Source organism: Mus caroli, unplaced genomic scaffold, assembly GCF_978045245.1.
Source record: "Mus caroli unplaced genomic scaffold, Mus_caroli_1 scaffold_5, whole genome shotgun sequence".
Lineage (NCBI taxonomy): Eukaryota > Metazoa > Chordata > Mammalia > Rodentia > Muridae > Mus > Mus caroli.
In genome coordinates, this window is record NW_028227260.1 from 152,449,535 (window position 1) to 152,475,660 (window position 26,126).

A 26,126-nucleotide genomic window follows, 5' to 3' on the forward strand; every position below is an offset into this window, starting at 1 on the left:
CTCACTCTTGGTCAAACTACTCCAACAGAAGTCCCTTTTTTCATTCCTTAATGAGACAGGGGAACATTTTGTTGCCCCTCTGCCTATGGTGGAGAACTAATGAACTACACATTCTTTAATGTGTAATTGATACACGCCAGAAAAACATTGCTGTTCCTGGACATTTCTAAACCCCAATTTGTTTTTCTAAACACTAGAATCCAAACACTTGAAGTTTTCAGTGTGTTTCCCAGCCCACTTAAGTATTCTGCCCCCAAATATTCTAATTTCTACCTCTTCCCCATCTTCTACTTTTTTTTTTTCAAGACAGGGTTTCTCTGTATAGCCCTGGCTGTCCTGGAAATCACTTTGTAGACCAGGCTGGCCTTGAACTCAGAAATCTGCCTGCCTCTGCTTCCTGAGTGCTGGGATTAAAGGCGTGCGCTACCACCCCTGTCTTCTACTTTAACGAAAATAACTTTCACACAAGATTCTCTTTTCCTTTAATGAAACATTTCATTCTAGCCCTTATCCCCACCTGACTCAATATGTCAACATGGTAGTTAACAGAGTTGCTTAAAGCAGAGTAAGATCTATGTAAAGTCAGATTTATTCTGTGTCATATTCATACTGCCTTAGAAAATGGTATGATCATATAGCATTTATAGGGAATGTGGGCATAGTAAAGGAGAGAACTCATTTCAACGTGGCTATTATCAAAGCATATGTTTAAATCTCTCCTGCTCTGGACAAGACTTTTCATGAGAAGTCTGGCAAGCCCTTATACTGAATCAGAGTTGCAAGGGCAGCTCAGGGTGAGTACTGAAATCTGGCAATGAAAGATAATAAATGTAGGGAGTTTAATCTCCCTACATTCCATATGTTTGTGGAAATTCCATATAGTAACAATAGGAAATTAATCAGAAGCAATTGCTTATACAGTACAGGGCCTAAGGGTTAGAAGTAGACTCTGTAATGTGCTTTTGACATGTAATCAAATTGCCTTCTAAATATTTATGTTTATATCCATGGATTATTGTTGCTTTTAACCTGGACCAGAGAAAGTTCTTTTTTTAAAAAAAATATATATTGGAGGATGGTATATGTAGAGACTCATACCTGGTTGATGTGCTGAAAGCAAGTGACTTGAGCTCTCAGCCCTAAAGAGGACATCAAGATTGCTTCTCCAAACCTGAGGAACATTATGAACGAAAGAGTGGACAGACTTTGATATTAGGAACATGGAGAGGAGTGCTTTGAAATGCTGTCTTCTGCACATGGCATGCTGTTCCAGTCAGGACCACTGGCATAAGACCTGCACAGACAGAAAAAAAAATGAAATTAGAAGGCAGACTAATCAGGAACAATGTGATCAGCAGGGGTGGGAATGAGATAAGAGAGGGTAACTGAGGTGAATATTATCACAATATATTATATACATATATGCATTTAATATTAATGAAAAGCATATATCACTTCAGCACCATAGGTCATAAAATAGCTATATAACTTTGAATAGTGAGTCATGGACAAAGAGTCATCTGAATGAAGGAAATGGGAATGCAAACAGACACTTATATGACAACTGTGAGAAAAAAATCACAGTGTAACACTTACTCCTCTACAATATATATTCCAAATTCAAATGAAATTACAGCACCATATGTGAAAGAATTTGATGTCCTAGATATCTATGTAATCCATGTCAATGACAGAAACATCTGTGACAGATGGCAGTTCTTAATAATGCAGTTGGACCATAAAATTGCATGTAACACTGTGAGAGAGATAATTGTGGGTAAGGATGGCACATCCTTTAGGGCATGTGTCTATCACAGTGAAAGCCCAAAATGTGTGGAGTATGATGAGAATAGAATGAGAAGGCCTTGTAAGGGAAAGCATCTTACTCTAAACATGCTGCTGTAATAAAAACACTTTGAGTCATTTATAAACAGTATACATTCATTACTTAACGTCTTAGAGGTTGGGAAGTTGAAGACAAAAGCATCAAATATGGAGAAAAGGGAGGGGAGAAATAGAATTAAATTGTTCTTTTAAAAGATTTAGTGTCTGATAAGGGTTCATTCCTCATAAATAGAACGTCTTTGTACATCTTGGTGTGATAGAAGAAAGAAACAGCTCCATTGTACCTCTTTTGTAAGGCATAGTCTCATCCACTAGGATGCACATAATTAGACCATAGAAGCAAGATAGAACAGATATTTTTCTCTAATGAACAGGAAATTTTTAGAGAAAAATGTATATTTGTATGGGTGAGGGTGGAGCAGAATTGGCAAAATTATGAATAGATAATGGCTTTGAATCACCCACTGTTTTATTGTTTGTTTTTTCAATTCACTTGATATTGTAATCTGAAGATTGAACTAGTCTGGAAAGTCTGAGCCTCTTACAGTAAATTTCAGGGTCCTTAGGAGGGGTAACCTGGAGAACCAGACTCAATTGAAACTGTCCCTTACCAAGTGAATTTCCCACATCAACTATACAATGGGGTACCTGAACTTCTTAGAAGGCAACTAGCACTCCCATGCTGCCAAATGAGAAGCTGCTAGGCTTTCTTAAGAGATGCACTTAGAAACTACTCAACGTTATGTCACTATATAATACGATCACAGAGCCAGGCCCAGAGTCACTTTGGAAAGTGGCTGCATAAGGTGTATGTGAGCAAGCATAACTCATGGCAGGCTATCACTGGGAGCTAGCTAACACAGAGAGGGGAGGAAGAAGGGAAGCATGGTATACAAAAGATGTCTTCACTTATATTTTCAGTGGATTTACAGTGCATCAAAGATTTGCAGAGGGGGAAAAAGAAAAGAAAGAAAAGAAAGAAAAGAAAGAAGAAAGGATGAAAGAAAGAAACAAAGGAAGAAAGAAATAAAAAGAAAAGAAAAGAAGGGGTTGATGACTCTTTTTTTCTTTTCCTTTCTTTCCTTTCCTTTCCTTTCCTTTCCTTTCCTTTCCTTTCCTTTCCTTTCCTTTCCTTTCCTTTCCTTTCCTTTCCTTTCCTTTCCTTTCCTTTCCTTTTCTTTTCTTTTCTTTTCTTCTTTTCTGTTCTCCTTTCCTTTCCTTTTCGGTCAAGGGGAACTGACAAATAGTGGCCCAAAAAGAAATAAAAAATTAACCAGATGGAATTTGTCACTGTGTGTCAAATTAACCAGATGGAATTTGTCACTGTGTGTCAAATTGCTGAGATTTCATGAAGCTGAGATGAAGACTGATAATTATCTGCTGGAGGTCACTGCTGTTTACAGCAGTGGTAACACAGGATTTAACAGGGGCCATCTATGAAGTGACTGTGAGATGACTACCAGAAACACAAATGAAAGTAAAAGGGAGGGAGTGGGGAGAAGAATAAAGAGGGAGGAAAAGAAAAGATGATGAGGATAAGTAGGTAGATAGGTACATGGATAGATGGATGATAAATGGACAGGTAGATGCATTAAAATATGTACATCCTCTCAGGGGATGTGCTTTCTTCCTTCTTTTCTCCTAAAGCAGTCAATGGTAACTGATTCACACTGAGTGTTAATATATGCATATATGTTAATACATGAGAGTCATGGATACTACTAAAAAGTAACTCATTAAACTTAGCTATACTATACAATTCTCTACTGTGAAAGAGTTAAACAGAATGCACTGGTTCTGTTTTTAAATGTTTCCTTTTATTTTTAAAATTACACACATGTGTGCATATACATGTGTGTGTGTGTGTGTGTGTGTGTGTGTGTGTGTGTGTGTGTGTGCATGTGTTTGCATGTGCATCTGAGTGTGGGAGCCTGGGGCGGCGGTGTGTGTGTGTCTAGGTAGTTGTAAGCTGCCATGTGATGCTGGGAACCAGACTCTGGAGGAGCAGCAACTGCTCTTAACCACTGAGCCATCTCTCTAGCCACAAGTTCTGTTTGTATTTGACAATAACAGAGCCAACATCTTACTGTTGATTTGAAAAACACTAACAGTGTGATTTCAGAAACAAAAATCTCTCTTCTCTCCTTGAATTCTGTATATATTCAAAATAGTAACTTCTTGTTCATTATTTATGCTGAGAATGTTTCCTTCCAGTTTGTCCTCAAAATTTTAATTTCTATTTATGGATTTATTCCATGTGTACTGATGTTTTACCTATGTGTATATCTAGGTACCACATGTGTGCTTGTGCCCACAAAGGCCAGAAGAGGGTATTGGCTTCTAAGGAACTGGAATTAGAGCCATTTGCTAGTCACCATATGAATGCTTTTGGAAAAGGTCCTCTGGAAAAGCAGCCAGTGCATTTAACTTTTAGCTGACATGCCATTACATTTTTTAAAATTTGCTTATGCTGTTCTCCTTTTTTACATCATGAAGAAATTATGGTTTTTTGTTTTTTAAAAATTTTTTATTAGGTATTTATTTCAGTTACATTTCCAATGCTATCCCAAAAGTCCCCCCCACACTCCCCCACCCACTCCCCCACCCTCCCACTCCTACTTCTTGGCCCTGGCGTTCCCCTGTACTGAGGCATATAAAGTTTGCATGTCCAATGGGCCCCTCTTTCCAATTATGGCTGACTATGTCATCTTCTGCTACATATGCAGCTAGAGACACGAGCTCCGGGGTGGGGGGGTACTACCCTACCCACCCATTCCCATTTTTTTGGCCCTGGCGTTCCCCTGTACTGGGGCATATAAAGTTTGCAAGTCCAATGGGCCTCTCTTTCCAGTGATGGCCGACTAGGCCATCTTTTGATACATATGCAGCTAGAGTCAAGAGCTCCGGGGTACTGGTTAGTTCATAATGCTGTTCCACCCATAGGGTTGCAGACCCCTTTAGCTCCTTGGATAGTTTCTCTAGCTCCTCCATTGGGGGCCCTGTGATCCATCCAATAGCTGACTGTGAGCATCCACTTCTGTGTTTGCTAGGCCCCAGCAGAGTCTCATAAGAGACAGCTATATCTGGGTCCTTTCAGCAAGAAATTATGTTTTTGAGAAGAGTTATATAGTTACATTTCTCAAATCTTTTATTTTCCTTTCCATTGCATCCGGTTCTTGACTAACAGTTTTAGAACCTTTTCTCTATCAGGTTAGAGGAAACTCCATTAGCTTTTGTAACAATTTTGTTGCAATTAGATTACTGATCTACTTAACATTGTTGAAATGTATAGTGTCTCTGTTTCTTTCACAAATATCTATGTCATTGTCAAACAATTGTCTTAAAGGCTTGCTTATTTTTATTTATATCTTCAATTATTATGTAGCTCAGTCTTGAGTTTTTGATCCTCCTGCCTCAGCCTAATGTAATATACTTCAGCATATGCCATAAACTCCAACATAAAAGGTTATCTTTGTTCCAGTGCAATAAATTGACACTTTCATCATGCATTTAGAGTTCTTTCTATGTATTTATTCTATTCTATGCTTACTGGTAGTTTTAAGCCATATTTGTATTATTTTAATCATAGAGGCTCTGTAATCTACATTATACCTGCTAGGACTTTGTTGCTTTTCTTATTTTCATGTTTCCAGGGAGATTGTAAAATTTTTATTTTTCCATATAAAATTAGTACTTGTCTATTTCCACCAATTTATATTTTAATTCAAATTACAAAAAAGTATGTGCGTAATTTTATTGGAATTGTTTTAAATTTAAAATTCTATCTGGGGAGGTTTGACATTTTAAAGATATTGAACATTCTTATCTAAAATTAGGAGAATCTTTCCATTTGCCTAAATATCCATTTATGGAGGAAAAAGGCATAGTGGGTAAAAGTGCTTGAATCTGAGTTTAATTCCTAGACCTACCTGGTGGAAAGAGAGTTGTGCTTAAAAGTTGTCCTCTGAACTCCATATATTGTCTGCCATGGCATGTATGTGTGTGTGTGTGTGTGTGAAAAGTAAGAGATAGCTCAGTTGTGACCTGAGTTAGGACCCGCAGCACTCATATAAAAAAGCCAGGTACAGAAGAAGGGTGTATCTATAGTTCCAGCACTGTGTAAGCACAGACAGGAGAGTCTCTCTAGCATGAGAGTGGCTGAAGAAGACACTTGTAAATCTCTAGCCTCCAGATGTCTGTAAATGCTCAAACACCCTTCTTACATGTGATATTTGATTCACTTAGCTATATATTGCTAAGGATTTTGCATGAAACTTCATTCTTCAAAGTTATTGCACTGTACTTTTTCTCATAATTTCAGAAACTTATTGATTCTTCTTCTAGGCTTTTGTGGGGCAATGGGCTATGCACAGACAGCCTGGTCTCCTGTTGAGCTGAGGTCCTGGTAGTGGTAATTTCCACCTACATGGGACAGAAGGCATTCCCTCATGTCTCCTGGACCCCTGGCTCCTGTTGAAGTTACCACCCCCACAGCCCTCACAGGAGAGGCATGGGTTTCAGCCACATAGGAACAGCACCAAGCCTTCCCACATGCAAATAAGGTTTCCCCAAACTCTCAGTCCAAGCCAATGAGAGGTCCCTGCTGACAAACCCTGAATCACCCCCAGAACTGTATATAAATCAGGATTAGGGAGTTAAAGGTATGCGAGAACTATTCCTTCCTCTGAGTCTTTTGTTCCAAGAGCTGTATGTAACACTTGGGAAGAGATCTTCTCTCCCGAAGAGCCACCCGAGGTCCTGCTGCACTCCTCACTGGATAGTCAGTTTTTCGTTCAACCTTGAAGGCGTGGCAGAGACCTCGTCTTCCTGCCTGCATTAGCTTCCCTTCACTGGAACCCTCGCACCTGGCCTGGACAGAGATCTCCACGGAAAACCTCTGGTACCCAGGCCCATAGGCTTTCACATTTATTTTGTTGCTATCTTTTGCATTTACTTGTTAGCCCTTCTAATGTACCTTTCCTCCCTCTTTATTGTTTACTTTTATTGAGTTCTCTGTTTCCTTTAGGTAGAATTTGCAACAAAGTTTTATTTATTACCCTATGCTGGCTCCAAAGTCACAATCTCTCTGCTTCAATTTCTTGAGTGATGTTACAATTGTGTGCTACCATATTTGGCCAGAGGTGCCCCTCTCCTCTTTTTTTTTTGTATTTTTATTATTATTTTAATTTTATTTATTTTACATTCCAACCGCAGTTTCCCTTTGATTCCCAGTTCCCCACCCTTCCCATTCCTCCTGCATTTCTCTTCAGAAAAAGGCCAGTCTCTATGGATATCAACTAGTCATTGCATATCAAGTTTCAGTAAGACTGGGCACCTCCTCTTCTAGTAAGACTAGACAAGGCAACCTAGTAGGAGAAAAGGGTTCCAAAGTCAGGCAAGAGATTCAGAGATAGCTTTTCCCCCCACTGTTAGATGTTCCATAGGAAGATCATGCTATACAATGTAACATATGTACAGAGGTTCTAGGTCACTCCCATGCAGGATCCCTGGTTGGCAGATCAGTCTCTGTGAGCCCCTATGGGTTCAAGGTAGTTGATTCTGTTGGTTTTCTTGTGGTGTCCTTGACCACTCTGGCTTCTACCATCTTTCTTCCCTCTCTTCTACAGGATTTTCCCAGATCTGCATAATGTTTGGTTGGCTGTGGCTTTCTACATCTGTTTTCATCACTTGCAGGGTGAAACCTCTCAAAGAACAGTTATGCTAGGCACTGATCTTATGAGTATACAGAATATCATTAGGGATCATTTCAGTGACATTTTTTGCTACTCATGTTTGGTTCTATCATAGGTCCCTGGGCTATCCAGCCTCTGGCTCCTGGCCCTCAGGGACCTTCTCATGGTATGGGTCTCAAACTGGCGTGTTATTGGTTGACTGTTCCCACAATTTTTACACTTACCCTAGCACATCTTTCAGGCAGGACAAATTGTAGGTAGAATGTTAGTAGCTGGGTTGGTATCCCAATCCCTCCGTTGGAAATCTTACCTGGTTACAGGAGATGGCTGGTGCAGGCTCCATATCCCCATCACTAGGAGTCTCAGGTAGGGCCACCTTCACTGATACTTAGGAGTTTCCATTGCCCTAGGTTTCTAGCTCATCTCAGAGATACCCCTGTCAAATCAGTTGCCTCTCCCAACTCCCTCTCCTTCTATCCTCCTCACACCTGATCCTTCCTGTTACCATTCCCACTCTTAACCCCACCCAGTCCCCTTTATGAGCACAAGACATGCATGTGGTGCACAGACATATATACAGGCAAAACATTCATATACATAAAATAAAAATAAATAAATCTTTAAAAAAATTAGAGTAAAAATAAATAAAATAAATGGAATTCATTAAAAAGGACTAAGCTAAACATTTTAACCTTTATTTAGTTGGTGTGTGTGTGTGTGTGTGTATAAGTGACAGTATACCTGTAGAGGTCAGAGTACATCTTTCAGGAATTGGTTCTCAACATGTGGGTCCTGGCATGTGGGTCCTGGAGATGGATCCTAGCTCATCAGGCTTGGCAGCAAGTTTCCCTATCCACTGGGCAATATTGGCAGACCAAAATGAAACTATAAAACTGAAAAATTAATATTAATTGAAATAAGTAAAAACTTGGTAGAATGAGCATGATAGAAGACAGAGTTTGCATAAGATGAATAGAAATGCTCAATTTGAAAAATAGAGATAAAACAGATAGAAGGGGTTTCATAGGAGATAACATGTCTCTTCTAAGTTCCAGAAAGAGAGGGAAAGAAAGTAAAATGGAATATTTGAGAGAGTCATTAATTGAAATATCTCAAATTTATACAAGACATACAGATAATCGAGAAGTGGAATGATATTTTGATAGATAAATCAAAAGAGATACATGCTAAGATCATCATAAACTTCTGAAATGAAATATATAAAACTTTTAGACAGAAAAATGATAATTTGACTATATGTCATTATTCATCATGCATACCAATAGAATACTGTACCAAACTGAATAGCAATGTGTTTTTGTTGGAAACCATGTACTCTCAAAGGATATATTATGCATTTCTGCATGACAAAATAAAGAAATTCTTAACTATTAATTTCATATCTGCTTAAACATACTTCTAGAAGGACAGGATCAATCAAGACACCTGCAAATGCAAACAAGCCAAACAAACTCGAAAATATTTATTGGAGTATGCTTAATCTTGATAATCTACTACAGAGGGCTAGAGTTACTTGCATATTCTGCTCTTTCAGAGGACCAGAGTTCAGATCCCAGCACCCATATCAGATGGTTCACAGAAACCTTTAACTACATATCACTCCAGGGGATCTGATACCCTCTTCTAGACTTCACAAACAACTTTACTCACATGTGTGTGTGTGTGTGTGTGTGTGTGTGTGTGTGTGTATGTATATATGACAATGAAATATAGATCTTTAAAAATTCTGCTATGGAAACATTTTTAGAAAGATAGGAAGACAAATCACTAAATGAAGGAAGAAATATAGGAAGAATGCAAATGTAAATGTATTCTTTCACTTGCCAATTTTGTTCACATTATGATGGAAGTGTTAACCATCCTCTGTTGAGGTCCTTTGTTTTACTGGGGTGGCAATCATTGGTAGAGGAAGAGTAGCAGGTCTCTGGCAGAGTTTATATTCCTTGTCACCTGTCAATACAAAGCAGAAAAAGCAGACAGACAAGAGCAGCTGCAGATGGTCCACTATGGTTTTCCAGCTCTTCTGTGTCCTTAAGATTCTACGATGCTTTCCCTACAAGTGTTACAGCTCCTGTGTAGTCTAGGAACTCAGGACTTGTCAGCCCTTGACAGTGAATAGCATTGTGGCTTCTGAGTCTAGGTTTCAGGATTCACTAGCTCTTCATACTGGCCAGTGTTAACTGAGACCCTTTGCACTTGCTTTATTGTAAGAAACTTTTTGGAACACATTCAGTCCTTGGCTATTTAAAGTCTTCTATTCTGTATCCCTAGGTCTCTTCCCATTCCCTAGTTCCTTCTTTTTGTGTCATGGTGATTCTTCTGTGGCTATCAATGTCATGTCCACTTCTTCCTCCTATTGCCAACTGTACTAATGATGAATACCAAAAATAGCTAGCACAATTCCACTCTATAAAAGCTGTCCTTGCCTGACATTGCAAACCAGGGGAGGCAGTACAGAAGGGTGCCTCCTGGCTGGCTCACTAAGTGAGCTGAACAACCTGCTTCTGTAGCTATACAAGGAGTGTTTATACCAATCACAGTAGCCTTCAAGTCAACAAAGGATTACATTCACACCAAGCATCCATTGTCTCTTTTGCACCAGTTTACAACAGTCCATATTTAGCAAGTAAACATGAAGCAAAAGGTTTCTGGCAAAGTCCTCAAAAGCTACTTGAAACAGTTGCTGGCCAGGCCACAACCAAGCCTTCTCAAAATGGGCAGCAGTATTATAAGGGGGGTTCAGTTGGCTGCTTGATAGTGTTCTTTTTTTTTTTTTCCACAAAGCAACTAGAACAGCAGGCAGAGTAAACTAGCTTTGAATTCAGGAATCGAATCAGCCCATCTCTCACCATTTTTGCTTATGTACAGGGGAAAAGCCCATCAGAAAGACTCTTAACAATAAGAACAAATTATTGCCCTTCTGCCTAGTTCTTTCTGCTGGGGTAGATTGCTAGCTGGTCTGCTCCCCTGAAAACACCATATCATGATTCAGCAAATCCTAGAGGATTCTCTGCACTCAGAGCAGTTGGTAAGACCCAGCTCCCCAAGTCCTAGAGCTCCCATTGGGAGGCCAGTGGACTTGGGATCCATCACCCACCAAAACCCCTGCCCACCAAATACCACTCTCCTCTGCCCTGTCCTTTCTGCTGGGGGCAGACTGCTATCTCATCTGGTCCCCTGAAGACACCATATCCTGAGCCATCCCAGAAGATCTGCTGCACTCAGAGCAGCTGGGCAACTGATCACCAGCTTGTCTGTTCCCCTGAAGACACCACAGATTGAAGGCATCCCAGGAGTTCCTCTGTATACAGGGCAACTGGACAAAAGACACCACAGTCTAAAGACCTTCTGGAGGCTCTGTGGCATGCAGGGCAACTGACCCAACAGACTGAAAGCCTCCCAGGAGTGCTGCTGCACATGGGGGAACAGAAACCACAGTCCATAGGTCCCCGTGGAGAACATCTTCACACAGGACAACAGCTTGACTGCTCCTCTGAAGATCTAACAGTCTGAAGGCCTCCCAGGAGATCTACTACAGCCAGGGCAACAGATCAGCAGCTTCTCTGTCACTCTGAAGAGCCCTCAGTTGGAAGGTTCCACAGGTGGTCTTCTACAGCCAGGGCCACAGGCCTACCAGGAGACCTGAAGCAACCAAGGGACAAAAGAGGCAGACTTCAGACAGAGTCACCCAGACCAGCAAACAGCAGGATAACCAGATGGTGAGATGCAAGCACAAGACCATAAGCAACAGAAGCCTATATACATGGGCATCAGCAGAACCCAGTTCTTTCACCACAGCAAGCCATTAATATGCCAGCACACCTGAGGAAGCTGACCTAAAATCCTATCTCATGAAGATAGTAGAGTCCTTTAAGGAGTATATAAATAACTCACTGAATGAAATACAGGAAAATACAGGTAAACAGGTAGAAGCCCTTAAAGAGGAAACACATAGATCCCTTAGAGAAATACAGGAAAACACAATCAAACAGACAAAGAAATTGAATAAAGCTGTCCAATACCTAAAAGAAGAAGTAGAAACGATAAAGAAAACATGAATGGAGGCAAACCTGGAAAAGGAAAACCTAGGAAAGAGGTCAGGAATTACAGATGTAAGTATCACCAACAGAATACAAGAGATAGAAGAGAGAATCTCAGGTATAGAAGATATAATGAAAAAGATTGACACAACTGTCAAAGAAACTTCAAAACATAAAAAAAAAAAAAACCTCCTAACCCAAAATATCTAGGAAATTTAGGACACAATGAAAAGACCAAATCTAAGAATAATTGGAATAGAGAAGAACAAAGGACCTGAAAATGTCTTCAACAAAATTGTAGAAGAAAACTTTCCCAACCTAAGAAAGAGATGGCCATAAAGGTATAAGAAGCCTATAGAACACCAAGTAAATGGGACCAGAAAAAGAAATCCTCTTGTCACATAATAATCAAAACAGTAAATGCACAGAACAAAGAAAGAATGTTAAAAGCTGCAAGGGAACGGGGCCAAGTAACATACAAAGGTAGACCTAGTAGAATCACACCAGACTTCTTAACAGAGACTATGAAAGTAAGAAGAGCCTGGTCAGAGGTCATGCAGACTCTAAGAGAACAAAAATGCCAGCCCAGGCTACAATACCTAGCAAAATGCTCAATCAACATAGATGGAGAAACCAAAATATTCCAGGACAAAGCCAAATTCAAACAGTATCTATCTACCAACGAGCCCTACAGAGGATCCTAGAAGGAAAACTCCAACACAAGGAAGGTATCTACACCAAAGAAAAGACAAGATATTAAGCATCTAAAAACAAAGCCAAAAGGAGAGAACCACAAGCACATAAAGCTACCTACCACTATGTGATAGCCAGAAGCTGGAAACAACCCAAATGTCCCACAATGGAAGCATGGATACAGAAAATGTGGTTCATTTACACTATGGAATACTACTCAGCTATTAAGAATGAGGACGTCGGTAGGGCCACAGGCCTCATCCGGCCGGATCAGCACCGGGGTAGCGGGAGCGCAGGGTTGCCTGACACCCGCCAGCTACCCACGACCCACGCCGCAGGATTTTGGGACTGCTGGGGAGTGGAACACAGCTTCTGCTCCAGTCCAATCACGCGGGACCTGAGACTGCTCTGGCTGGGGAGAGAGAAATCCGGCCTACATAGGGCCACAACCCTCTTCCGGTCAGAAAAGCACCGGGGCAGCTGGGGCGCAGGGTCGGCTGACACTCGCCAGCTACCCACAACACCCGCCACAGGATCTTAAGACTTCTGGTGAGTGGAGCACAGCTTCTGCTCCAATCCAATTGCGCGGGACCTGAGACTGCATTAGTTAGGGAAGCAGAAACCGGCCTGAGTAGGGCCACAGGCCTCATCCGGCCAGATCAGCGCCAGGGTAGCGGGAGCGCAGGGTTGCCTGACACCCGCCAGCTACCCACGACCCCCGCCGCAGGATTTTGGGACTGCTGGTGAGTGGAACACAGCTTCTGCTCCAATCTTTAAACAGTGACAACGATAACAACTAACCCCAGAGATTACCAGATGGCGAAAGGTAAACGTAATAATCTTACTAACAGAAACCAAGACCACTCACCATCATCAGAACCCAGCACCCCCACTTCGCCCAATCCAGGGCACCCCAACACACCGGAAAAGCTAGACACGGATTTAAAAGCATATCTCCTGATGATGATAGAGGACTTCAAGAAGGACTTTAATAACACACTTAAAAAAATGCAAGAGAACACTGCTAAACAGGCAGAAGACAATAAAGAGGAAGCACAAAAATCCCTTAAAGAATTGCAGGAGAACACTGCTAAAGAGTTACAAATCCTTAAAGAAAAACAGGATAACATAATCAAACAGGTAGAAGTCCTTACAGAAAAACAGGAAAACACATCCAAACAGATGATGGAAATGAACAAAACCATACTAGACCTAAAAAGGGAAGTAGACACAATAAAGAAAACCCAAAATGAGGCAACACTGGAGATAGAAACCCTAGGAAAGAAATCTGGAACCATAGATACAAGCATCAGCAACAGAATACAAGAGATGGAAGAGAGAATCTCAGGTGCAGAAGATTCCATAGAGAACATCGGCACAACAATCAAGGAAAATGTAAAATGCAAAAAGATCCTAACTCAAAACATCCAAGAAATCCAGGACACAATGAGAAGACCAAACCTACGGATAATAGGAGTGGATGAGAATGAAGATTTTCAACTCAAAGGACCAGCAAACATCTTCAACAAAATTATAGAAGAAAACTTCCCAAATCTAAAGAAAGAGATGCCCATGAACATACAAGAAGCCTACAGAACTCCAAATAGACTGGACCAGAAAAGAAATTCCTCCCGACACATAATAATCAGAACAACAAATGCTCTAAATAAAGATAGAATACTAAAAGCAGTAAGAGAAAAAGGCCAAGTAACATATAAAGGCAAGCCTATCAGAATTACACCAGATTTTTCACCAGAGACTATGAAAGCCAGAAGATCCTGGAAGGATGTTATACAGACACTAAAAGAACACAAATTCCAGCCCAGGCTACTATACCCAGCCAAACTCTCAATTAACATAGATGGAGAAACCAAAGTATTCCACGACAAAACCAAATTCACACATTATCTCTCCACGAATCCAGCCCTTCAAAGGATAATAACAGAACAAAACCAATACAAGGACAGGAACCACGCCCTAGAAACAACAAGAAGGTAATCCCTCAACAAACCTAAAAGAAGACAGCCACAAGAACAAAATGCCAACTTTAACAACAAAAATAACAAGAAACAACAATTACTTTTCCTTAATATCTCTTAATATCAATGGACTCAACTCCCCGATAAAAAGACATAGACTAATAAACTGGCTACACAAACAAGACCCAACATTTTGCTGTTTACAGGAAACTCATCTCAGAGAAAAGGATAGACACTACCTCAGAATGAAAGGCTGGAAAACAATTTTCCAAGCAAATGGCATGAAGAAACAAGCTGGAGTAGCCATTCTAATATCTGATAAGATTGACTTCCAACCCAAAGTCATTAAAAAAGACAGGGAGGGACACTTCATACTCATCAAAGGTAAAATCCTCCAAGAGGAACTATCAATCCTGAATATCTATGCTCCAAATACAAAGGCAGCCACATTCATTAAAGAAACCTTAGTAAATCTCAAAGCACACATTGCACCTCATACAATAATAGTGGGAGACTTCAACACACCACTTTCACCAATGGACAGATCATGGAAACAGAAACTAAACAGGGACACAGTGAAACTAAGAGAAATTATGAATCAAATGGATCTGGCAGATATCTACAGAACATTCTATCCTAAAACAAAAGGATATACCTTCTTCTCAGCACCTCATGGTACCTTCTCCAAAATTGACCACATAATTGGTCACAAAGCAGGCCTCAACAGATACAAAAATATTGAAATTGTCCCATGCATCCTATCAGATCACCATGGACTAAGGCTGATCTTCAATAACAAAATAAATAATAGAAAGCCAACCTTCACGTGGAAACTGAACAACACTCTTCTCAATGATACCTTGGTCAAGGAAGGAATAAAGAAAGAAATTAAGGACTTTTTAGAGTTCAATGAAAATGAAGCCACCACATACCCAAACTTATGGGACGCAATGAAAGCATTTCTAAGAGGAAAACTCATAGCTCTGAGTGCCTCCAAAAGGAAACTAGAGAGAGCACACATTAGCAGCTTGACAACACACCTAAAAGCACTAGAACAAAAGGAAGCAAATTCACCCAAGAGGAGTAGACGGCAGGAAATAATCAAACTCAGGGGCGAAATCAACCAAGTGGAAACAAGAAAAACTATTCAAAGAATCAACCAATCAAGGAGCTGGTTCTTTGAGAAAATCAACAAGATAGATAAACCCTTAGCCAGACTCACTAGAGGGCACAGGGAAAACATCCTAATTAACAAAATCAGAAATGAAAAAGGAGACGTAACAACAGATCCTGAAGACATCCAAAACACCATCAGATCCTTCTACCAAAGGCTATACTCAACAAAACTGGAGAACCTGGATGAAATGGAGAAGTTCCTAGACAGATACCAGGTACCAAAGTTGAATCAAGATCAGGTTAATGATCTAAACAGCCCTATATCCCCCAAAGAAATAGAAGCAGTCATTAATAGTCTCCCAACTAAAAAAAGCCCAACACCAGATGGGTTTAGTGCAGAGTTCTATCAGACCTTCAAAGAAGATCTAATCCCAGTTCTTCACAAACTATTCCACAAAATAGAAACAGAAGGTACTCTACCCAACTCATTCTATGAAGCCACAATTACTCTGATACCTAAACCACAAAAAGACCCAACAAAGATAGAAAACTTCAGACCAATATCCCTTATGAATATTGATGCAAAAATCCTCAATAAAGTTCTTGCTAACCGAATCCAAGAACACATCAAAACAATCATCCATCCTGACCAAGTACGTTTCATCCCAGGGATGCAGGGATGGTTCAATATACGGAAATCCATCAACGTAATCCAGTATATAAACAAACTCAAAGACAAAAACCACATGGTCATCTCGTTAGATGCGGAAAAAGCATTTGACAAGATCCAACACCCATTCATGATAAAAGTCTTGGAAACATCAGGAATTCAAGGCCCATACCTAAACATGATAAAAGCAATCTACAGCAAACCAGTAGCCAACATCAAAGTAAATGGTGAGAAGCTTGAAGCAATCCCTCTAAAATCAGGGACTAGACAAGGCTGTCCACTTTCTCCATACCTATTCAACATTGTAATTGAAGTCCTAGCCAGAGCAATTCGACAACAAAAGGAGATCAAAGTGATACAAATTGGAAAAGATGAAGTCAAAATATCACTTTTTGCAGATGATATGATAGTATATATAAGTGACCCTAAAAATTCCACCAGAGAACTCCTAAGCCTGATAAACAGCTTCGGTGAAGTAGCTGGATATAAAATTAACTCAAACAAATCAATGGCCTTTCTCTACACAAAGAATAAACAGGCTGAGAAAGAAATTAGGGAAACAACACCCTTCTCAATAGTCACAAATAATATAAAATATCTTGGCGTGACTCTAACTAAGGAAGTGAAAGATCTGTATAATAAAAACTTCAAGTCTCTGAAGAAAGAAATTAGAGAAGATCTCAGAAGATGGAAAGATCTCCCATGCTCATGGATTGGCAGGATCAACATTGTAAAAATGGCTATCTTGCCAAAAGCAATCTACAGATTCAATGCAATCCCCATCAAAATTCCAAATCAATTCTTCAACGAATTAGAAAGTGCAATCTGCAAATTCATCTGGAATAACAAAAAACCTAGGATAGCAAAAACTCTTCTCAAGGATAAAAGAACCTCTGGTGGAATCACCATGCCGGACCTAAAGCTCTACTACAGAGCAATTGTGATAAAAACTGCATGGTACTGGTATAGTGACAGACAAATAGACCAATGGAATAGAATTGAAGACCCAGAAATGAACCCACACACCTATGGTCACTTGATCTTCGACAAGGGAGCTAAAAACATCCAGTGGAAGAAAGACAGCATTTTCAACAAATGGTGCTGGCACAACTGGTTGTTAACATGTAGAAGAATGCGAATCGATCCATTCCTATCTCCTTGTACTAAGGTCAAGTCTAAGTGGATCAAGGAAATTCACATAAAACCAGAGACACTGAAACTTATAGAGGAGAAAGTGGGGAAAAGCCTTGAAGATATGGGCACAGGGGAAAAATTCCTGAATAGAACAGTAATGGCTTGTGCTGTAAGATCGAGACTTGACAAGTGGGACCTCATGAAACTACAAAGCTTCTGCAAGGCTAAAGACACCATCAATAAGACAAAAAAACCACCAACAGATTGGGAAAGGATCTTCACCTATCCTAAATCAGATAAGGGACTAATATCCAATATATATAAAGAACTCAAGAAGGTGGACTCCAGAAAGTCAAATAACCCCATTAAAAAATGGGGCTCAGAACTGAACAAAGAATTCTCACCTGAGGAATACCGAATGGCAGAGAAGCACCTGAAAAAATGTTCAACATCCTTAATCATCAGGGAAATGCAAATCAAAACAACCCTGAGATTCCACCTCACACCAGTCAGAATGGCTAAGATCAAAAATTCAGGTGACAGCAGATGCTGGCGAGGATGTGGAGAAAGAGGAACACTCCTCCATTGTTGGTGGGATTGCAAGCTTGTACAACCACTCTGGAAATCAGTCTGGCGGTTCCTCAGAAAATTGGACATAGTACTACCGGAGGATCCAGCAATACCTCTCCTGGGCATATATCCAGAAGATGTCCCAACCGGTAAAAAGGACACATGCTCCACTATGTTCATAGCAGCCCTATTTATAATAGCCAGAAGCTGGAAAGAACCCAGATGTCCCTCAACAGAGGAATGGATACAGAAATTATGGTACATTTACACAATGGAGTACTACTCAGCTATTAAAAAGAATGAATTTATGAAATTCCTAGCCAAATGGATGGACCTGGAGGGCATCATCTTGAGTGAAGTAACACAATCACAAAAGAACTCACACAATATGTATTCATTGATAAGTGGATATTAGCCCAAAACTTAGGATACCCAAGATATAAGATACAATTTGCTAAACGCATGAAACTCAAGAAGAATGAAGACCAAAGTGTGGACACTGTGCACCTTCTTAGAATTGGGAACAAAACACCCAGGGAAGGAGTTACAGAGACAAAGTTTGTAGCTGTGATGAAAGGATGGACCATTTAGAGACTGCCGTATCCAGGGATCCATCCCATAATCAGCTTCTAAACGCTGACACCATTGCATACACTAGCAAGATTTTGCTGAAAGGACCCAAATTTAGCTGTCTCTTGTGAGACGATGCTGGGGCCTAGCAAATACAGGAGTGGATGTTCACAGTCAGCTATTGGATGTATCACAGGGCTCCCAATGGAGAAGCTAGAGAAAGTACCCAAGGAGCTAAAGGGATCTGCAACCCTATTGTTGGAACAACATGATGTACTAACCAGAACCCCGGAGCTCTTGTCTCTAGCTGCATATGTATCGAAAGATGGCCTAGTCGGCCATCAATGGAAAGAGAGGCCCATTGGACTTGCAAACTTTATATGCCCCAATATAGGGGAATGCCAGGGCCAAAAGAATGGGAATGGGTGGGTAGGGAAGTGGGGGGCGCTATGGGGGACTTTTGGGATAGCATTGGAAATGTAATTGAGGAAAATATGTAATAAAAATATTAAAAATCAAAAAAAAAAAAAAAAAGAATGAGGACGTCCTGAGTTTTGCAGGCAAATGGATTAGAACTAGAAAATATCATCCTGAGTGAAGTAACTCAGACCCAAAAGGACATGCATGGTATGTACTCACTAAAAAGTGAATATTATTTTTTTTTAAAAGTACAGAATACCCAAGATACAGTCCACAGAACTAAAAAAGCTCAACAAGCTGAAGTGCCCAAGTGAGGATGCCTCAGTTCCACTTGGGAGAGAGAAGAAAGCAATAACAAGTGGGGAGGTAGGGAGGGACCTGGGAGGGAAAGTGGACAGGGGGTGGGGAAGAGGGGAATCTGATCTGGTATTGGGAAGGGAAAAGGACTAAAGGCCTGATAGCCAGCAGAAAGAATTGAAACAGGTAACCTTGGGGGTGGGCGTGGGGGATAGGCGATTGGGGGGACTCCCCAGAATGCATCAGAGAGCTGGCAGGTAGAGAATCTCAGGTCTCAAAGGGAGGGACCTTAGATAAAATGGCTGGCAGTAAGGAGAGGGAACTTACAGAGCCCACCTCCAATAGGAAGACAGGCCATCAAGTGAGGGAGGGGGTTGTCATCCCACAGTCATACCTCTGTCCCATAATTGTTCCTGTCTGAAAGAATTATAGGGATGGAAATGGAGATGCGCCTGAGAAAAAGAAGGTCCAGTGACCGGCCAAAAGTGGGATCCAGGTCAAGGGGAGGTCCCAAGGCCTGACACTATTACTGAGGCTATGGAGCACTCATCAAAAGAGAGGACCAGCAATCTCAATAAATATGGTCCCCTGAGATCTCTCAAACAATGGACCACCAACCAGGCAGTATACACCAGCTGATATGAGTCCCCCAACGCACATATAGTAGAGAACTGCCAGGTCTATGTTCATTCAGAAATGATGCACCTAACCCTTAAGAGACTGGAGGCCCCAGGGAGTTTAAAGGTCAGGTGGGGGTGGGTGGTGATATCCACATAGAGACAGGGTGCAGAGGAGGTGTGAACCGGGGTGGGGAATAAAATCTGAAGTATATATATATATATATATATATATATATATATATATATATATATTAAAGGGGGCTATTATGACTGCCATCCAGAAGACTCAACAAGCAGCTGAAAGAGTCAGATGCAGATATTTGCACCCAACCATTGGACAGAAGCTGCAGACCCCTGTGGTTGAATTAGGGAATGCTGTAAGAAGCTGAGGAGGAGGGTGACCCTGTAGGAGGACCAGCAGTCTCAATTAACCTGGATGCCCAGGATCTCTCAAACACTGGACCACCAAACAGATAGCATATACCAGCTGATATGAGGCTACTGACACATATATAGCAGAGGACTGCTGCGTCTGGGTTCAATCAGAGAAGATGCACCTAACCCTCAAGAGACTGTAGGTCCCAAGGAGTTTAGAGGTCAGGTGGGGTGGGGGATGGGGACATCCTTGTAGAGACAGGGGTACAGGGAGGAGGTATGGGGTGTGGAACAGTCAGAGGGTGGACAAGGGGGTGGGAATAAAATATGGAGTGTAAATAAATAAATATTTTTAAATAACACATTATTTATATTTATTTTAACCTTTTTAATACTAGTCATCACCTGCACAGAGACCCACAGGCTTGTCCCACTCATGTGTCTCAGAAATACATTATCTCAATGCTCAGGTCAAAGTTTCTTTGAAGTGTGTGAGATAAAAGGCATAAGTAGAGGTGAGACTTACTCATTTTGCTTAACATGATCAGACATCTGTACAACTTGACTGGGAAAACTCATGGTTGCAGCCTGGAGGACGATGCCATGTTGTACAATCTAAGCACTGCCAAGAGGAAAAAATGAAAGCTGTTCAAAATCACCAATGTTGAGGTAAGTAAGAAATCCCAGAAGGATGAAGTAAAGAAAGGGAACAGAAGTGATGAAATGACATACTTTGTTAATCTTGCTTTGGAAACTCATCCATCACATGTGAAAGACTCATAAGAAGAACAAGATGCACATCTGCTACAAATGTGGGGTAGGGGGCTAGATCCAACTTCTGTATGTTCTTTGGTTGGTGCTTAAGTCTCTGTGAGGCCCCAAGGGTCCAAGTTAGTTGACTCTGTAGGTCATCTTGTGGTGCTCTTGACCCATCTAGATCCCTCAGTCCTCCTCTCCTCACACTCTTCCACAAGATTCCCCAAGAGAAGCTCAATAATTCTAAATACTCATAAGTCCAGGATTGGTAATTTATTTCTACCAAGTCACTTTAATGGTTAGAAGTCAGTTGTTTTATTTGTATTTTAAAAGAATGACCTTTTGGTGGTCTGATAATTTATTGTTATTTTATAAATCTTTACTCCACTTTTTTTCTTCTTCTTTAGGGGTAAATTGCTCTACTGTTGATTTATATGGATACTGCTACCTAAAATTCATGTTATCATTTTTAAATACTATTTTAACAGCATGCCTCAACAATGATAAAGTTTTAATTTCACTAAGAGTATTTTAAGTGAGCTATAAATTTACAATAATAATAATAATAATCTGAAAAGGGCAAATAGGCAAAAAGTAAACTCTTCCTTCTTCTATGTCCTTTGATGAGGACTACCACCAGAAGGTGTGTCCCAGATTGAGGGTGGGTGTCCTGAGTTCAAATTTTCCAGAATTAGAGAGGACCTTCTCACCTCAAATGATCCAATCAAGAAAAACCCTTTTCCAGCTTACTCAGCTGGTTGGATTATACTTGATTCCATAGGTAGTCAAGTTGATAACTAAAATTGTCCACAACAAAAAGAAAGAGTTAAAACTATTTTTATTCAAGGAAAATAAGATTTTTTTAGTGTAGCTACCAAAGGAAAAAATTAAAAAAAGAACATGGAACTAAAGGCTTCAGTTTTCAAAATACCACAAAATACCATTCCATTATTACAAAAGAGAATGATTTTGAAAAGTAAAACACCATGAAGCAGCTTAAGTTACAAATTACTAAATTACAAAAGGGGAACTATTTTTTTAAATGTAAATCAGGATGTTTCAGTGTCCAAGGGCAAACAATGTTGGAGTGGAGAGACCTGGGAACACATCCTTAACAGACTGGGCAAGGCTGATCCCTGCACTGACAGAGTAAAGAGGCTCCATGAGCTTTGGGAAGAAAAGAAGGTAGGGTTTTCCACCACTGAGTCGACCATGAGAGACATAGAGACACCATCATGGAGCAGACTTGGAGTTTGGAGTATAGTGTACACTGTGGTTATGACAGCATTTGATTTCACAATCACAGGTTGTGCTAGCATAACATTTGGATTGTGTGACAATACATTATTTATCTCCATGAATGTCTTTTATGTAATTATCTCTGAGAGCAGCCAAAAAGGGGGGTACAGTGGTAGGATTAGTCTCGGATCTAAGAAACACTAAGATTGGAGTGAGGAACTTCATAATGGCCTTCTAAAGAAGAAACTGACTTCTGTCCATCCTGTGAGAGGTTTGGAAGCCAATGTTTGAGTCTCAGGTAAGATCCCAACTTGGCCTCATCTCTGGGTGAACCTAACCTAAGAACTCAAGAGATCCATGGCCAACATCAGACTTTGGGACCCAGAAAACAACCCTGCACTGTTTAAACCCCCATGTTGAAATTAATTTTTCTTGTAGTTGCAGAAAAATTTGTTACTGTCCCTGTGTAGAGTGGGGCTGAATGTTTAGGCATAAGCAGCAATCCTGGCTGATTGCTGGCTGGGAATGATTGACTCTTATCTCCAGGGTAATTTCCTGTGGCATAGAGTCTGATTCCCAGGTTTTTTTCTCTGTCCTGAAGGCCAGACTCTTTGAAAGGAAAATTTTAGGAAGCTTCAGTTCTAAACCTAATTGCTGCAATGGAAACTTCCTTGTTTCTGACAACTAGGGAATCCATAGGCAAGGCACTCAGCAACATTGTACTCCTCACTTAAAACACAAATCCTCTTATCTATTTTTTTTTCTCTCCATACAACCAGGCATTTAAAGTGGGCATCAGCAAGTAGGGGTCGCAGTAGCTAACGTGTTCCTTGTGTCTATCTTCCCCAGTTTCCAGTCCAGGCCTGAGGGTGGAAGGAGTTAGACCATGATCCTGTATTCATACCCAATATACTGGTTGGAAAAAGTAAGAGGGGCAGAAAGTGGAAGGGCCCTGGGGCCAATGGCACCTTAATTTCAGTGGGTCCACAGTCCAGAGACATTCCATTTGGCCAGCATCATCTGTGGCTTTCCAATTTCTTGGCCTGGGTGTGATCAGGATCCATGCTGTAATGCCAGCTGTCTTCATAGCCTTGGGACTGGAGAGAATCACTTATAGGTACCTTCCCAAGTTGGTTTCCGTGCTGTTTTGGTTACTGTCTGAATGCACCAAACAGTATTAATGGACTCAAACATGGGGAAGCTGTGCTGAACTCAGAGGCCAGCTGGATCTCTCAGATACTCTAATGAATAGCCTGTATTGGAGGACTGGGGGTCTATGGTGACTTGAAAAAGGAATGGTTAGAGTTCTGCCAACTGCTGGTCTCTGAGCCTGGGAAGCAGTGTGTGTGTGGGGGGGTGTCTTGCAAGCATAATCTTTAAGGGGATAAATCCTTTCCTGTACAAGATACAGTAAGCTCAAAGCAAAGCAAAGGAAGGAGGCCTACCCATCCTTCTCTGGACTCTAATGAGAATTTTGTTAGTTTTTTTCTTTTTAAATGTCCTATTTATTCTTCTTACCTGGCCAAAACTCTGAGGTCTATAAGAACAATGAAAGTTTCAATCTATGTCTGAAGCCTTAGCTATTAATTGAGAGGTTTTCACTATGAAAGCTGGGCCATTGTCAGACTTCATTGCTAGTGGGAGGCCAAATCAGGACACCAGGTCCTGGAGGAGCTTCTTAGCTACAATGTGAGCATTTTCAGGCCTAGTAGGGGAATACTTCTTTCCATCCAGAAAAAAAAGGTATCTATTAAAAGCTAGCAAATACTTTTATTCTCTCAGAAAACGCTTGATCTTGGTAAAGTGAGTTTTCCCAGAATTCATCGGGGTATCTTTCTCTCATTCTGACGGTTTCTTGGGAAAGGGCTCTCTGTTTTGAATTTACTTTTGCACAAAACTGGCATCTAGCTGAGTTATACTTCACTAGGCTGTGCAGCCTAGGTGTAACACACCTTGGTCTGGGAAACTCAGAAAGTTTTGTGGACCCTGGATGAGAAGCCTGGTGAACTTCAGGTCCCAGAGTCCTGTCAGTTAGTTGCTTCTGGGGAAATGATCCTTCCCTCTGCTGTCCTCCACCAACCTTAGGGTTTGAGCTGTCCATTTCTTCTTCACCATGGAGTCTCAGGCAGTACCATGTTTGTGAAATGTCATCAGAATATCAATAGGTCCCGCTGGTCTGAGGACTGTTTGTCAGGCAGCCAGGTCAGCAGCCTGGCAATGGAGGAGAGAAGTTTGTAGTGAAGCCAAATAGCCTCTAGGAGGGCCAAGAATTTTTAATGGCCTTTGTCCCAGCAGTGAGAAGTCCTCTTTCTATATAGATCATACTGTGGACATGCCTGGTAGTAAAACCATGTGGGCTGACAGACTGTGTATTTTGTGGTGGACTTTCCTTCTCTACATCTGACAGCCTGGGCCAGATCTATCACTTCTGCTCTCTGTGGAGAAGTACCTGGCTTGGGCCCAAACAGATTTCATTATAGTAACTACTGAAGCTCCCAGATACCTGGTTTCATCTTTCTTCTCCTGACAGTCATGGATATGCAACTGTATCATCACGCAAGAGGGTGGCTGAACTGATAGAGGTGGATCTCTCAACCCTACTTGAGGGTGGGCCAGGAGGAGGAATGGTACTGTGTCACACAGTCATGAAACAGTCAGGATTCTAGTCCTCCTTAGCACACAGCACCTATTCTGTCATGGGGTCCTGGAAGTAAATGATCCTGACCCCAGAGTTGACTTGTTTGCTTTCTTTCATTAGACTAGCTGTAGCCACAACAGATCTTAGACAGATGGGCTGACCAGTGGCCACAGGGTACAACTGTTTGGACAGGTATGTCACAGGACATTTTCATGCCCCCAATGTTTAGGTTAAACCTCCTGAGTTTAGTCTCAGTTGAGATTATGGGCTAGTGTCACACAGGTTTGCTGGTCTATCTCAGCATCACTACAGGCAGAAATATCCAGCTGTACCTTAGAAAACTTGAACCTGTCTTTAGTCTTTGGAGTTGGAATCTGAAGGATGGCAACAATCCTACTCTGAGACAGTTTTTTTTTTCCTCCCCTCAGCTGGTAGCCTAGATATGTAAGCTCTGATATTTTTTTTTTTTTAAAGCTATCTCATTTTATTTTATTTTTTTTTTTTATTACATAATTTCCTCAATTACATTTCCAATACTATCCCAAAAGTCCCCCATAGCGCCCCCCACTTCCCTACCCACCCATTCCCATTCTTTTGGCCCTGGCATTCCCCTATATTGGGGCATATAAAGTTTGCAAGTCCAATGGGCCTCTCTTTCCATTGATGGCCGGCTAGGCCATCTTTCGATACATATGCAGCTAGAGACAAGAGCTCCAGGGTTCCGGTTAGTACATCATGTTGTTCCAACAATAGGGTTGCAGATCCCTTTAGCTCCTTGGGTACTTTCTCTAGCTTCTCCATTGGGAGCCCTGTGATACATCCAATAGCTGACTGTGAACATCCACTCCTGTGTTTGCTAGGCCCCGGCATCGTCTCACAAGAGACAGCTATATTTGGGTCCTTTCAGCAAAATCTTGCTAGTGTATGCAATGGTGTCAGCGTTTAGAAGCTGATTATGGGACGGATCCCTGGATACGGCAGTCTCTAAATGGTCCTTCCTTTCATCACAGCTACGAACTTTGTCTCTGTAGCTCCTTCCCTGGGTGTTTTGTTCCCAATTCTAAGAAGGGGCACAGTGTCCACACTTTGGTCTTCATTCTTCTTGAGTTTCATGCGTTTAGCAAATTGTATCTTATATCTTGGGTATCCTAAGTTTTGGGCTAATATCCACTTATCAATGAATACATATTGTGTGAGTTCTTTTGTGATTGTGTTACTTCACTCAAGATGATGCCCTCCAGGTCCATCCATTTGGCTAGGAATTTCATAAATTCATTCTTTTTAATAGCTGAGTAGTACTCCATTGTGTAAATGTACCATAATTTCTGTATCCATTCCTCTGTTGAGGGACATCTGGGTTCTTTCCAGCTTCTGGCTATTATAAATAGGGCTGCTATGAACATAGTGGAGCATGTGTCCTTTTTACCGGTTGGGACATCTTCTGGATATA

General features: G+C 41.0%; 1 long non-coding RNA gene across 3 annotated transcripts in view; it reads right to left on the reverse strand.

The window, feature by feature from the left end:
- LOC115030072 (uncharacterized) overlaps window positions 1–26,126 on the reverse strand; it is a 112,003-nt gene that overhangs the window by 21,519 nt on the left and 64,358 nt on the right. For 2 of the 3 annotated variants that reach the window (XR_015047204.1, XR_003835671.2), the window contains exons 2-4: window positions 20,570–20,665; window positions 9,384–9,509; window positions 1,099–1,294 (exon numbers count right to left, since the gene is read on the reverse strand). This is a non-coding gene — a long non-coding RNA (uncharacterized LOC115030072). Of the gene's footprint in view, window positions 1–1,098; window positions 1,295–9,383; window positions 9,510–10,939; window positions 11,202–20,569; window positions 20,666–23,006; window positions 23,136–24,118; window positions 24,244–26,126 lie in introns of those variants that run through there. The other variant, XR_015047203.1, reaches the window with a different exon arrangement.